This window comes from Salvia miltiorrhiza, chromosome 7 (genome assembly GCF_028751815.1).
Source record: "Salvia miltiorrhiza cultivar Shanhuang (shh) chromosome 7, IMPLAD_Smil_shh, whole genome shotgun sequence".
NCBI lineage: Eukaryota > Viridiplantae > Streptophyta > Magnoliopsida > Lamiales > Lamiaceae > Salvia > Salvia miltiorrhiza.
In genome coordinates, this window is record NC_080393.1 from 30,530,674 (window position 1) to 30,543,962 (window position 13,289).

Sequence of the window (13,289 nt, forward strand, 5' to 3'; positions counted from 1 at the left end):
CATTGGCATTAGGATCATAGTTTATTTTGTGAGCAACACTTGTAATATGTAAATACTCTCTCAAAGTATAGTGAAACCAACGAAGAACTCCCGTGGACGTAGATCATTTATGATCGAACCACGCACATCTTGTCTCGTTTATCACTTTATAGTTTAGGTGTTGAGTTCGTGCTTCACCAAGTGGGCCTTGGGCCAGGTCCATGTAGATTAGGGCTTCTAGGCGCAGCAGCTAGGGTTTCTGGGCACGGCGGCTAGGGTTTCTGGGTGCAGCCAAGTTTTTTAGATTTGTTTCCATATATGTTTAGCCGAGATCAGATATGCATCACATAATTTTGGCAAGTAAATCAGGTCAAATCCTCCCATATATGGTAAGTGGATATCCGCCTTTTTCTTTCATTATGTTGATGGGTGCGCGTTGTGCCCTTGTACGTCAGGTTATGCCCTATAGTCAGCATCACAATTCTACTTAGTTTTTGCTCGACCTCTGACTTGCGGCTTTGCCCTTGAACATCAGTTTTTTCCGCTTTGCCTTGGAATGCCAGATTTTGCTCCTGTCTCGCCATTGTGCCTTTGAACGCAACTGGATCCCGCATGGTACTTGGTCTGGGCACAAGAGTACAACTGTTGTGCCCATGAATGATCTCAAATCTCTTCCTCTTTTGCAGAATGCAGTCTGCTTTCCCCAAGATCCTGCCCACCTGTCTTTATGCCTAAAATGTGTCCTCCCAAACACAAAAAATACAAAATAAACAAAAAGAAGACTCGATCTTGACCTAAAAGACACACAAAAAGAGCACGAAAATGGGCTCGTCAATAGGTCAGTTGACCAAAAGGTAGGCTAACGGAATATTCAAGAAAATATGTTCTAACTGTGTCTTTAGCTAGCAATCTTACTGACTGCTCGTAAGCTGGTCACTTGGACTAATAATTGATATGTGCAAAATATGCTAGTTAAGTTGCTCCCTTAATCAAAATCTTTTAAATCTAGTTTTCAACTTAGTTTAGATTAAATTTATTATCAGTGATTTGAGTCAACTGATACAGTGTTTTCTGAAAATAAGTTTTTCACTAATGTTGATTGTGTTATGCAGATGGCCAGTTTGCAGTTTGATCAACACTGGGTTGCCTCCCAGCAAGCGCTCTTGTTTCCCGTCTCGAGCTCGACTCTCCCTTCCTTTTTACTCGTACACAGGGTCGAGAAGGTGGCATTCCTCCTTCTCTTTTTCTACTTCAGCAAGTTCATGGTAGGGTTTCAGGCGATGCCCATTCACCACGAACGTATCAACTCCATTGTGATCGTACACTTCTATGCTCCCATTTGAAATGATCTCTTTAATTACAAATGGTCCTGACCATTTTGAACGAAGTTTCCCAGCCATCATCTTGAAGCGTGAATTAAAAAGTAGGACCTTTTGTCCCACCAAGAACTCCTTTTTTCTGATCTTGGCATCATGGATCCTCCTGGTTCGCTCCTTATAGAGCACCGCATTGTCGTAAGCCTCTAACCGAAGTTCTTCCAACTCACTCAGCTGCAGCTTCCTTGCTTCTCCAGCTAGGGTCATACTGAGGTTAATTTGCTTGATTGCCCAGTACGCCTTATGTTCGATTTCCACAGGTAAATGACATCTTTTCCCATAAAGCAAGCGGAACGGGGACATTCCAATGGGTGTCTTGAAAGCAGTTCGGTATGCCCATAACGCGTCTCCCAAATGGTTACTCCAATCCTTGCGGTTAGGGTGTACCACCTTTTCCAAGATGCTTTTTATCTCTCGGTTGGAAATCTCAGCCTGGCCATTGGCTTGGGGGTGATATGCTGTAGTGACCTTGTGTGTCACCCCCGCCTTCTTAGTCAGTGCTCTGATAGTGGCATTACAGAAGTGAGACCCCTGATCACTGATTAGAATTTTGGGTATACCGTACCTCTCGAACACTTGCTCTTTCAGGAATCCTGCCACGGTATGGGCATCATTGCTCGTAGTTGCCTTGGATTCTACCCACTTGGACACATAATCAACTGCCACCAGAATATACTCGTAGTTCCTTGACTTTGGAAAAGGTCCCATAAAGTCAATTCCCCACACGTCAAAAATTTCAACTGGCATGATTGGAACTTGTGGCATTTCATCTCTTGCGGTAATACCTCCAGTCATCTGGCACTTCGGGCAGCTCTGTACCCACTTTCTTGCATCCGCGAATATGGTGGGCCAGTAGAATCCACTCTCTAAAATTCTGTGGGCCGTGCGCTTTCCCCCAAAATGCCCACTGTTTGCTGTTCCATGACACATGTTCAAAATTTGGGCATGCTCATCCTCAGGTACGCACCTCCGTATGACCTGATCTGCTCCAGTCCTCCAGAGATATGGGTCCTCCCAGTAATAGAATCGTGCTTGCACCAGTAACTTTCTTTGTTCGAACCTTGTCAATCCTGGAGGCAACTCTTTAGTGATCAGATAGTTAGCTATATCGGCATACCATGGCTCCTGATTGGCCAGAGCATACAGTTCTTCCCCTTCCACTCGGGTGCTCATGGAGTATAACTTTTCGTCTGGAAAAGTATCGGTAATGGGCATACCATCATCCTCTTCCAGTTGCAACCTGCTCAAATGATCCGCCACGAGATTGGCAGCTCCCTTTTTGTCTCTTATTTCGATGTTGAACTCTTGCAAAAGTAAAATCCACCTGATGAGTCGAGGTTTGGATTCCTTTTTGGCCATCAAATACTTCAAAGCTGCATGATCCGTGTAGACCACCGCCTTTGTTCCCAAAAGGTAGGAACGAAATTTCTCTATGGCAAACACCACTGCCAAGAGTTCTTTCTCGGTACTGGTATAACTGCATTGTGCTGGATTCAGAGTTTTGGATGCGTAGTAGATCACACAACTCTCTTTGCCTTTTTTCTGCCCCAGTACTGCTCCAACGGCATGGTTGCTGGCATCACACATGATTTCGAACGGTAAGTCCCATACCGGAGGTTGAATAATGGGGGCTGACACTAGCTTATCTCTCAAAATCATGAATGCTTCCTTACAATCGTCATCGAACTCGAACGACACATCTTGTTGAAGAAGTCTGGTCATGGGTTGAGCAATCTTGGCGAAGTCTTTGATGAATCGCCGGTAGAACCCTGCATGACCAAGAAACGCCCGTATGTGCTTTACTGTTGTCGGGTAGGGCAATTTAGCGATGGAATCAACCTTCGCCTTATCCACTTCGATTCCCTTTTCCGAAATCACGTGTCCCAGCACTATTCCTTCCCTCACCATAAAATGGCATTTCTCATAGTTAAGGACCAGGCTCTTCTCTACACACATTTTCAACATAAGCTCTAAATGTTTCAAACATGTGTCGAAAGAGGTACCATATACGGTGAAGTCAACCATGAAAACTTTAATGCAATTCTCGAGTAGGTCGGAGAAAATGCTCATCATGCACCGTTGAAAGGTTCCCGGTGCATTGCATAATCCAAACGACATTCTTCGATATACAAATGTTCCAAATACACAGGTGAAAGTGGTTTTCTCCTGGTCTTCATGTGCTACAAAGATTTACATATACCCAGAATATTCGTCAAGAAAATAGTAATAGGCATTACCAACTAGTCTTTGCAGCATCTGATCGATAAAGGGTAATGGGAAGTGATCCTTCCTGGTTGCCTCATTCAGTTTCCTGTAGTCAATACAAACTCTCCATCCTGTTTGCAAACGGGTGGGTACAAGCTCGCCTTGATCGTTCTCCACAACCTGTATTCCTGACTTCTTCGGTACGACATGGACTGGACTCACCCATTGGCTGTTGGATATGGGATAGATGATTCCCAATTCCAACAGCTTGAGAATTTCTTTCAGTACCACTTCCTTCATGACTGGGTTCATCTTCCTTTGAGAATCTCGAACAGGTTTGGCTCCTTCCTCAAGGTAAATGTAATGCATGCACTCCGTAGGACTGATGCCTTTAATATCCGCTAAGGTCCAACCAATGGCTTCCCTGTTCTCCCGTAACACTCTGACCAATCGATCTTGCTGCACAATGGTTAGGTCAGCACTGATGATACCTGGTAGTGTCTCTTCTGGTCCCAAATAAGCATACTGTAAATGCTTAGGTAGTTTCTTGAGTTCTAGCGTGGGTGCTTTCTGGATTGAAGGAAGCAGCTTCTCGTTCTGCCCATACTGAGTCAACAACTCTGGTTTGCTTGTCTCCATTCCTCTAGCTAGATAGACCTCCTTGATCAATTCCTTGATCTTCTGATCTACCTCCACCTCAGCTTCCATGGTGCTTTCTCGGAGAGAGTAAAGTTCCATGATGGCTTCCTTCATCTCATCATCCTCCATATGTTCTGCATCCCGATCAGTCAGACCATACTGAATCACTTTCTCTGTGGTATCCCCGGAACCAAAAGCGATTCCCTGTTCTTGCACCAAGGGCTCAAACACATCGATCATGTCCACCGTTTCCACTGCTTGTTTTCTCTTCATGATTTCATAGATGTTGAATTCCTCTTGGACTCCATCGAACTCACATGTCAAAACTCCGGTTTTCATATCAATCTTAGTCCCAGCGGTCATCATAAATGGTCTCTCCAATAGTATAGCATTCTCTCCTGTTTCGGGTCCGGTGTCCAAAACATAGAAGTCGGCTGGGAAAATTAAATCCCCAACCTTGATCAGTACGTCCTCCACCATTTCTTCAGGGTACGCGTTTGATCTGTCAGCCAACTGTATGACCACACGGGTGTTCCTCATCTCACCAATATTCAATCTCTTGTATACAGCCAATGGCATCACATTAATGGAAGCTCCCAAGTCCATCATTGCCTTATCCATGTTTGTTCCTCCTATATTGCATGGAATGGTGAACATCCCTGGATCCTTCCGCTTCGTGGGTAGCTTTCGTTGGATCACTGCTGAGACACTTTCTCCCATCACGTAACGGACTTCTTCCTCCATCTTGACTTTTCTCGAACAAAGGTCTTTCAAGAATTTGGCATACTTTGGAATTTGCCTGATAGCATCGAGTAGGGGTATGCTCAGTTCCACTTTTTGAAACATCTTCATCATTTCACTTGCTTCCTTCTCTTTAGCTTTCTATCTTAGGCGTCCTGGGTAGGGTGCGTCGGTTAGATTGCTACCTCCAGTTTGTTCATCAGTTGGACCCTTACCACTTTTATTCAAGTTTCCTTGAATCAGTTCAGCCTCAGCTAACAACTCTTCTTTCTTTTCCTCTCCTTCTGGAAACTCAGTTAACACAACTTGGGCGTGTTCTCTGGGGTTGATTCCCACGGCTGGGAGCTTACCAGCGTTCTCCTCCAATTTGGCTACTGCCTTAGTCAAGTGACTAATTTGCTGGTTGGTTTGGTTCATGCCGGCACGAATTTCATTGCGAAATTTCTCGCTCTCTTTAGCCATGTTTTCGATGGCTTCTTCCCAGGGTGCTCTCCGGTGTGGTGGTTGGTAAGGAAGTTGTGGTTGATTCTGGTTGTGGTGTTGAGGTGGTCCCGGCTGGTACTGTTGTTGATGTTGGTTCTGATTATACTGAGGACGTTGCATCTGTGCTCCCATATTGTTCTGCTGTTGGGGCTGACCATCTTGCTTCCATCGAAAGTTAGGATGATCCCTCCATCCTGGATTGTAAGTGTTTGCAAAAGGATCATACTTCCATGGATTCCCATCATGTCCTCCGATGGCATTAACATCAACAATATCCTCGCCAAAATTGGGACAGTTCTCGGATTGATGCCCGGTGGCATCGCAGAGGCCACACTGGCGAATCTTCTTCGGTATAGTCAGACCCGGCAGAAGTTCCTTGAGTTCGTTCATGCTCTTCTCCATAGTCTTCTCCAGTTTGGACATCTCCTCCTTCTCTTCAGTTTTTCTTGGTTTTTCCAGATTTCTTTCATGCCCCTCATCGCGGGATTCTTCTGCCATGGTGCCCAACAATTTAAAGATCTCCAACGGAGTCTTACTCATCAACGATCCATTACAGGCTGCTAGGACCAAACTGCGATCATTTCTCCGCATGTCCTTTACAAAACTCTCCACTTGATCTTTTGGAGATATTTGGTGATGGGGACAGTTGCTTAGCATTCTCTTGAATCTCGTCCAGTATTGCTAGTTTAGAACCCTAGGTTTATTGGTCTTCCTGCGTTCTTAATTTGCTTCCTATCTCTCGCCTAGATAGATTTACATGCTTTATTTTAATTACGCATTAGTTAATCGGAGATAGAGTGTCAGACCCAACCTTCTAATTAGAGTGTTTAGGTTTCCTTCGTTTCTTGTGAGTAATACAATTAAAGCCCTGCTAAGCCTTCCGTGTGAGACGACTTGAGTCACCTTACTGCCCTAGAACGACCTCGTATAAATTCGAGTCCATCCGCTAGGTGTGTTGGATTAGTCAAATTTTAGCGCCGTTGTCGGGGAAGGCTTTAGGCATTTGATTGTGTTGCATTTGTTTTCAGTGTTTATTTTGTTTCTTTCTTTTAACTCGGTTATTTTCTCCCTCCGGTGCGTTTGATTTGTTTGCTCGTGTTGTGTATGCAAGGACGCAGAAGCTTGAAGAGAAAGCTTGCACCTTACTACGACAACATACATCAACCTCGTGAGGTCCTTTCAAGCCTGGAGGAGGAGTCCGAGTCCAATTCGAGAAACCTTGTGGAATCACAGTCTCGAGAGAAAGACTGTGAAGAGAGAATCGCTTCCAACCCCATTCTGGAAGCCGTTGAGGATACACGTTTAGTGCATTCTGAAGGAGAAGAAGAAGTTCGGCCCAATCCTGACCAAGAACCCATGGCGGAACAGAATGTACAGTACACGGGAGACTTCTCCAGGCCGGTTATTGGGAACACTAGCACTTCGGCGATAGTGCTTCCCACAGCAGTCCGGAATTACAATCTGAAGCCCAACGATTCAAACCTGCTTCCGCTCTTTCATGGGACGCCAAGTGAGGACGCTTTACAGTTCATCCGTGATTTCTGCACTCAAGTGCAGACCTTTCCACTGCTGGAACTCACCGAGGATCAGCTGAGACTCAAGTGCTTACCTTATGCACTCAAGGACCGGGCTAGAACGTGGTTACTGTCCCTGCCGCCAAACTCCATCACCACATGGGGAGAGGCATGTGAGAAGTTCATGCTCAAGTACTACCCTAATCACAAGACACAGGAGATTAGGACTCAGATAATGAACTTCATGCAAGGAGCTGACGAGCCTCTCCACGAGGCTTGGGAGAGATTCCAAGAGCTCCTCCGCCAGTGCCCACAGCACCAGTTAGCACCCGTCATGTTGATGCAGTTCTTCTATGACGGATTGATTCAGACGGCACAGTTTATGGTGGACAGTACAGCAGGGGCAACATTGCCCGGAAGACAGCTGATGAGCTCAAGGAGATTTTTAACACACTTGCTGCGAGTTCCCAACAAAAGTCGGTAAGAGGAAGGAGGGTTGAAGCCAATGCAGTAGCTCCAAACAATGAGCTTCAGAAGCAAGTAGCGGACTTGATGAGGCAAGTACAGCACCTCAAGATGAACCAGGTGGAGACTCCACCCGTTCGCGCGCCACCAGCAGAGGGTTGTGGCATATGTGGCGAATTTGGCCATGGAATCAACGCGTGCCATCGAATGGGGGAATTCACACCTGAAGGAGAAGCAGAGGTCTATGCTGCTCAGGGCTACCCGGGGAGGCCTCAATTTGAACAGAGGCCCATCTTTAATCAAGGGCAACAAATCTCCAATTCGGGTTGGAGAAATGAGCAGAATTCGAGATGGAGGAACCAAGCTCCTGGCCAAGGGTTGGGATCAAACCAAGGCAATCAGTTCCCCCGACCTTCACAGCAAATGGCGTATCAGAACCAGCAGCAGTTCTACCCATCTCAACAACAGTCCTCATTCCCTCAGCAGCAGCATTACCCTCAACCATATCAGCAACAGCAACCCCCGCAGCAACTCTACCCACCTCAGCAGCACCAACCTCCAGGCCCCTTATTTGAAGATCAGATGTAAGCTTTCATGCAAGCTAGCAAACAGGCGATGGAGGCTCAGAGTGCTACCATCAAGCGCCTCGAGACTACAGTTGGGCAACTAACAGGAGCCTTGAATCAGCTGCAACAAGAATAGCCAACTGGGAAGTTCCCAAACTAGGACCAACAGCCGCATCAAGCTCATGCCGTGGCGGTAATCAAGGAAAATGCCCCAATAACCACGGAGAAATGGAGAAGCAAAACCGTGCAAGCAATCAAGGCTACCCAATGCCCCAGTGAGCCATTACCACCTGTCACTGTTGCACCAGACCAACCACCACCCAAGCAAGGAGATCCAGGTAGCTTTATTTTTGATATTATCTTAGGTGGGGTTGAAGAGGTTTTGGGAATGCTTGATTTGGGCGCGGCAGTCAATTTGATGCCGCTTGATATTTTTGAGAAATTGGGAAATAAAGAGCTGAAATGCACGAATATTAAGATAGAGCTAGCTGACGGCTCCATTAGCAGTCCACGAGGCCTTGTTGAGGATGTTGAGGTGGTTGTGAGGGGGATTAGTGTTTTGGCTGATTTTGTTGTCCTTGATGTGGGAAAAGGAATTAGAGGTGAGAATGGGCATCTCGTGCTGCTTGGCCGACCCTTTATGGCTACCACCCATACTCGCATCGATGTGAGTGCGGGAACTGTAAGTATGATAGGGGCAGGTAGAGCGGTAACATTATCAGTTTTTGATAAAAAAACCTACTACCCCCACTCCCTTAATTCAAATATGCTCTTATGTTGAAACATTTGATACTTTGGATGAGAACTGTATTGTGCAGGAATTCCTTAATAAGCTGTAGGAGGAGGACGAGATCGTGGAAGAATTTCATGCTAACCTGCAAGAAGAAAGTGAGATTGAGCAAGAATTCCTAGATAAGCTGCAAGAGGAAGATGATAAAGAGCAAAGCCTTATGTGTGCCCTGCTACTGGAAGAGAAGCTTGATGAGGTTGGGTCACTCAATTTCGTTGGATGTGTGGATAGAGGGCCATCCCAAGATATGAGATTGGAGCACTCATTGGGAGGACCCGCAGCTGCAATTCAGGAAGATGTGTTTACACAGGCACTTAAGCAGCTGACGCTTCAATCGGAATTTGGTTAAGAGATCCTCTTAGTCGGGCTGGCGACTTAAAAACTAGCGCTGCATGGGAGGCAACCCATGTTTTCTTGTTTTCGTTTTTTTTTCGTTTTGTTTGAGTTTGTGTTTCTGTTTTTTCTGTTGTTTGGTGCAGGTTGGTGCGTCGGGAACTGTTTGTTTTATAGATGAGAGCTTGGCAGACATCGTGGGATACTACAGACTCACCACTTGGATCGGTATTTAGGGAAGTTTCTTCTTTCACCCCTCTTTTTGTATGCACTGAGGACAGTGCCAGATTTTAAGTGTAGGGGGGGGGTGTTTGTTAGTAGTTGTGAATCCTGTGGGTGTCTTTTTGTTGTGTTCTTGGGCTTTCTTGTGTGGGGCGAATGGTCCCCTTATCTTGATTTCTTGTTTGTTTTTAAGTACACCTCGCATGTTGATGGTGGTTCACTAGCGATTCTGGTTTGTGTTTCGAGTGGTTTGTTGTCCTTGTCCCTTGTGATTGAATTGTTCCCAATTTGGTGTAATTAGTTTAATGTTTGGATGCAACACCCTGATGAGCAACTCTTGACGTGATTTGTCCGGTAGATGCTAGGGGGAGTCTTTTCAGTGCAATATCCTAATATCTTTCTCTGTGTTGAAATGTTTGGTTGGTTGTTGAGTTTTTGATAGCTCTGGGTCTCTGTTCCTCTAATGGCATCATTATGAGCATGGGAAACCACACGAGAATATTTTGGATCACCTCCAAAAGTGTCAATCTCGTGAATTACGGCCTATCTATTAAGAGCGAAAATAACTTGACCCCCCCAAAAAAAGAGAAGTGAAATGTGAAAAAATGAAAGAATGTGAAAAAGGAACGAGATATGATTATAAAGGAAATTGCATTAGGAAATTCACCCCTAGCGGAGAATTGGGTCTGATCGGATTGAGTTGTATCATCTTGTTGCTGCATTTTTAAACCTTAGCTTTGAACACATGATTGGGGACATAGATGTCTAGAGAGACTTGGATTGGTTGGTGTTCCGCTTGGTGAGAAGAATCGCTTGTGGAAGTTCATTCGACGTTGTGGTTGTTGCTTGAGGACAAGCAAGGAATTAAGTGTGGGGGGTTGTTTAGCCCTATTTTGTGATGAATTTGTGGGTATTTTTGTTGTGCATTCGAGCATGCTCCGTGTCTTTTTGCCATATTCTTCACTTGCTCGATGTTATTTGGTGATGTTACTGTTGTGTGCAGGAATCGAGAGTAGTCGAGTTGTTTGGCATCGTTTGGGAACAGTTTTGGACGAAAAACTCACGGCGGCCGCCGTTTTGACACCGACCGCCGCCCCACGGCGCGCGCCGTGCATTTCTATGGAAGAATCGACGAAGGCAGTACACGGCAGCGCCGTATCACGGCGGCCGCCGTCGCACGGCGGCCGCCGTCCTTGAGTAATTTCGGCAGTTACGTTTTTCCATTTAAAAGCTGATTTTTAGGGTTTCTCTCATCACTCTCGACCCCAGCAGCCTCCTAGGAGATTTTACCTTTGTTTCCCTAGTTTTAGAGTAGTTCAAACATCAACAAACATCTCTTGGCTTGTGGATTGAAGATCATGTTAGTTTTCATTACACTGGATTGAAGTTTTGGATCGTACTCGTTGTAAGAACTCAGTTAATGTTTTCTATAGGATTGAATGCTAGTTTATTTCACTACGCCAGATTCGCTCATAGATAACGAATTTTATCTGTTATCTATGTGCGAAAACATAATGTATGTGAATTTCATACATTATGGAGATTTAAGCGTTATCTATTCTATTATACATAACGGATTATATCCGTTATCTATAGTATTATATCTGTTATCTATTCTATTATACATAACGATTGTTTATATATACGTAACGGATTATATCCGTTATCTATAGTATTATACATAACGTTTCAAACCGTCATGAAAGTTTAATATTCACTGTTATGTACACACCTATACATAACGGTTTTTTGATTTTAATAACGTTTGGTAATCCGTTATGTATAACGTTTTTGACCGTAATTAGATTTCTATTTCTCCGTTATCTATTAATTTATACATAACAGTATAAATGATAAAACCAACAATAATAGTATTATATATCATCCAAAATATTTAATTTTATATTATTATCATAAAAAAGAATTCATACAAGATTTGAATATAGTCAAAATTCAACAACTGCTCTATCTATACTATTATGCCTTACAAAAATATTAAACATATTAAATATGCAACTAGCTAGCCATCTGGTACAATTTTCTTGTGAATTCACAAGTATCTCCAGCTCAACGTACGACTCATTTAATCCACCACAAACCTGCCACAAAATCATACAAAGAGCCAACCAAGAATCACAATGTAGAGCATCATGATACTCCAATAGAAAAAAATCAATTAATAAGTGAAAGAATGATTAGACCTCCACTATTTTAGACTTCCACCCCGGTCCTTTGCTGGTTTAGACCTCCACTGGTTGCAATAGCCAAGCAACGATTAGACCTCCACTATTTTAGACTTCCACCCTGTAATGACCTGCTCAAGAAAAGTGAGAACAAAATGACAAACTTAATGCTGAAACATAATAAACTTTAATTAGAAAAACACTGAGTAGATGAGGATGATATAGCAAGTAATTAATAGAAAAATGCACCCAATGACAGCTCTTGTTTAATACTATGATGATGAGGGATGATAGAACATTATAATAAAGCACTGATATAATAAGGGATGATGAAGGATCTTAGTTCATTTCTTCAAGAAAGAACACATCAAGCATTCACCTTAAAGAAATGAGGAACCTCAAAATAAAAAATCTCAAATAGTAGCTAGACCACATGGCATTATAATAGTACCTTTGGAAAAATGATAAATCAATATTTCCTTCGCGAGCTAGAATTGTTTGTGCATCTGCATCAAATGTTCTGCCCAGAATGTCAGATGCTATCACGAAGCAAAACTAGCTAAATGTTCATACAAAGAAAATGCCAGCGTTCTATTTTGCAGAACAATATAACAGAACGAAGCAATGACCGGAACAAGTTACTGTGGCCAAAAAGATGATGCCCATATCAACCTATCATATAAGGAGATGCTACATACCATTAAGCCAGCAACCGAATTTGCATGATTTACCAGCAAGAAACTGCAGGGAAGCTAGTCGGCTAGTTCCATCCATGGCAATCAGCATATGATGTTGCACGTACATCCCTGTAAGCATTTCAAAGAGATAATAAACTGAAGAAATAATTTCCTGACTGCTGCCGTGGATAAAAAAGTCACAGAAACTTCTAAAATCAGGACATTGACATATCGACTCAAGGTATCAAACATGGAATACACATTGTCCTCCACCTTTTCACAACAGAGACCAAAAGCATTGACCTTAAAGTTTTGTCGTATTGACCTTAATGAGTAAGAAGATAGAGATCAGCATTGTAATAATATACTTACCCTTTCAAGGAAGTAGTACATGCTTCTCGTCATTGTCTTGGAGGAAGTCTGGGGAAATCGAGCAAGTAGGATTAGTAGTGGCCGAGCAATTTCTCTTGGTAGAACACCTGCCAAAAAATATAAAAGATTAAGTTAATCAACTCATGTTGGTAGAATAGTCTATTGTGTTCACACCTGTGAAATTGTTCAGCGCGAGATACAAGTCTGTTAGCATTGTAAGATTCCCGACGTCTTTTGAAAGGTTTCCATAGAGATTATTTCTCGATAGGTCCAATATTTGCAAAGATACACGACTTTGAATTGATTAAATTATTCTAAAGAACAAAGAAAATCCAAGATTTATAGAGAAAATGAAGTGTACCAGTTAATTGGTTTCTTGAAAGCTATAGAACTTGTAGAGATTTTAAGTCACCAATGGCTGCGGGTACCTGTCCACTAAAAGAATTGATATCCAACGACAACAATTGAAGTTGTGAGCATTGAGATAGATTTGATGGAATTTGGCCGCTCAATTGATTTATAGCAAGATAAATCCCTTGAATAAATGGAAGATTTGCGCACAAATCATTTGGAAGATTGCTACTCAATCCATTTGCTCTGAAAGCTAATCTCTGTAAAGAAGACATGTTGAATATAGCAGATGGTATAATGCCTGTCAGATTATTTGATTGAATAGCCAGAAGTTGCAGTCTTTGAAGTCTACCAATCTCTGGTGGGATTATTCCTTCAAGGGAATTGAAAGAA

General features: G+C 43.3%; 1 long non-coding RNA gene across 1 annotated transcript; it reads right to left on the minus strand.

Moving 5' to 3' along the window:
* Positions 1-11,197: 11,197 nt before the first annotated feature.
* LOC130996030 (uncharacterized) lies at positions 11,198-12,403 on the minus strand. The gene is made up of 2 exons (XR_009092361.1): positions 11,515-12,403; positions 11,198-11,412 (listed from the first exon to the last, which is right to left on the minus strand). It is a non-coding gene; the product is annotated as an uncharacterized LOC130996030 (long non-coding RNA).
* Between the last annotated feature and the right edge of the window lie 886 nt (positions 12,404-13,289).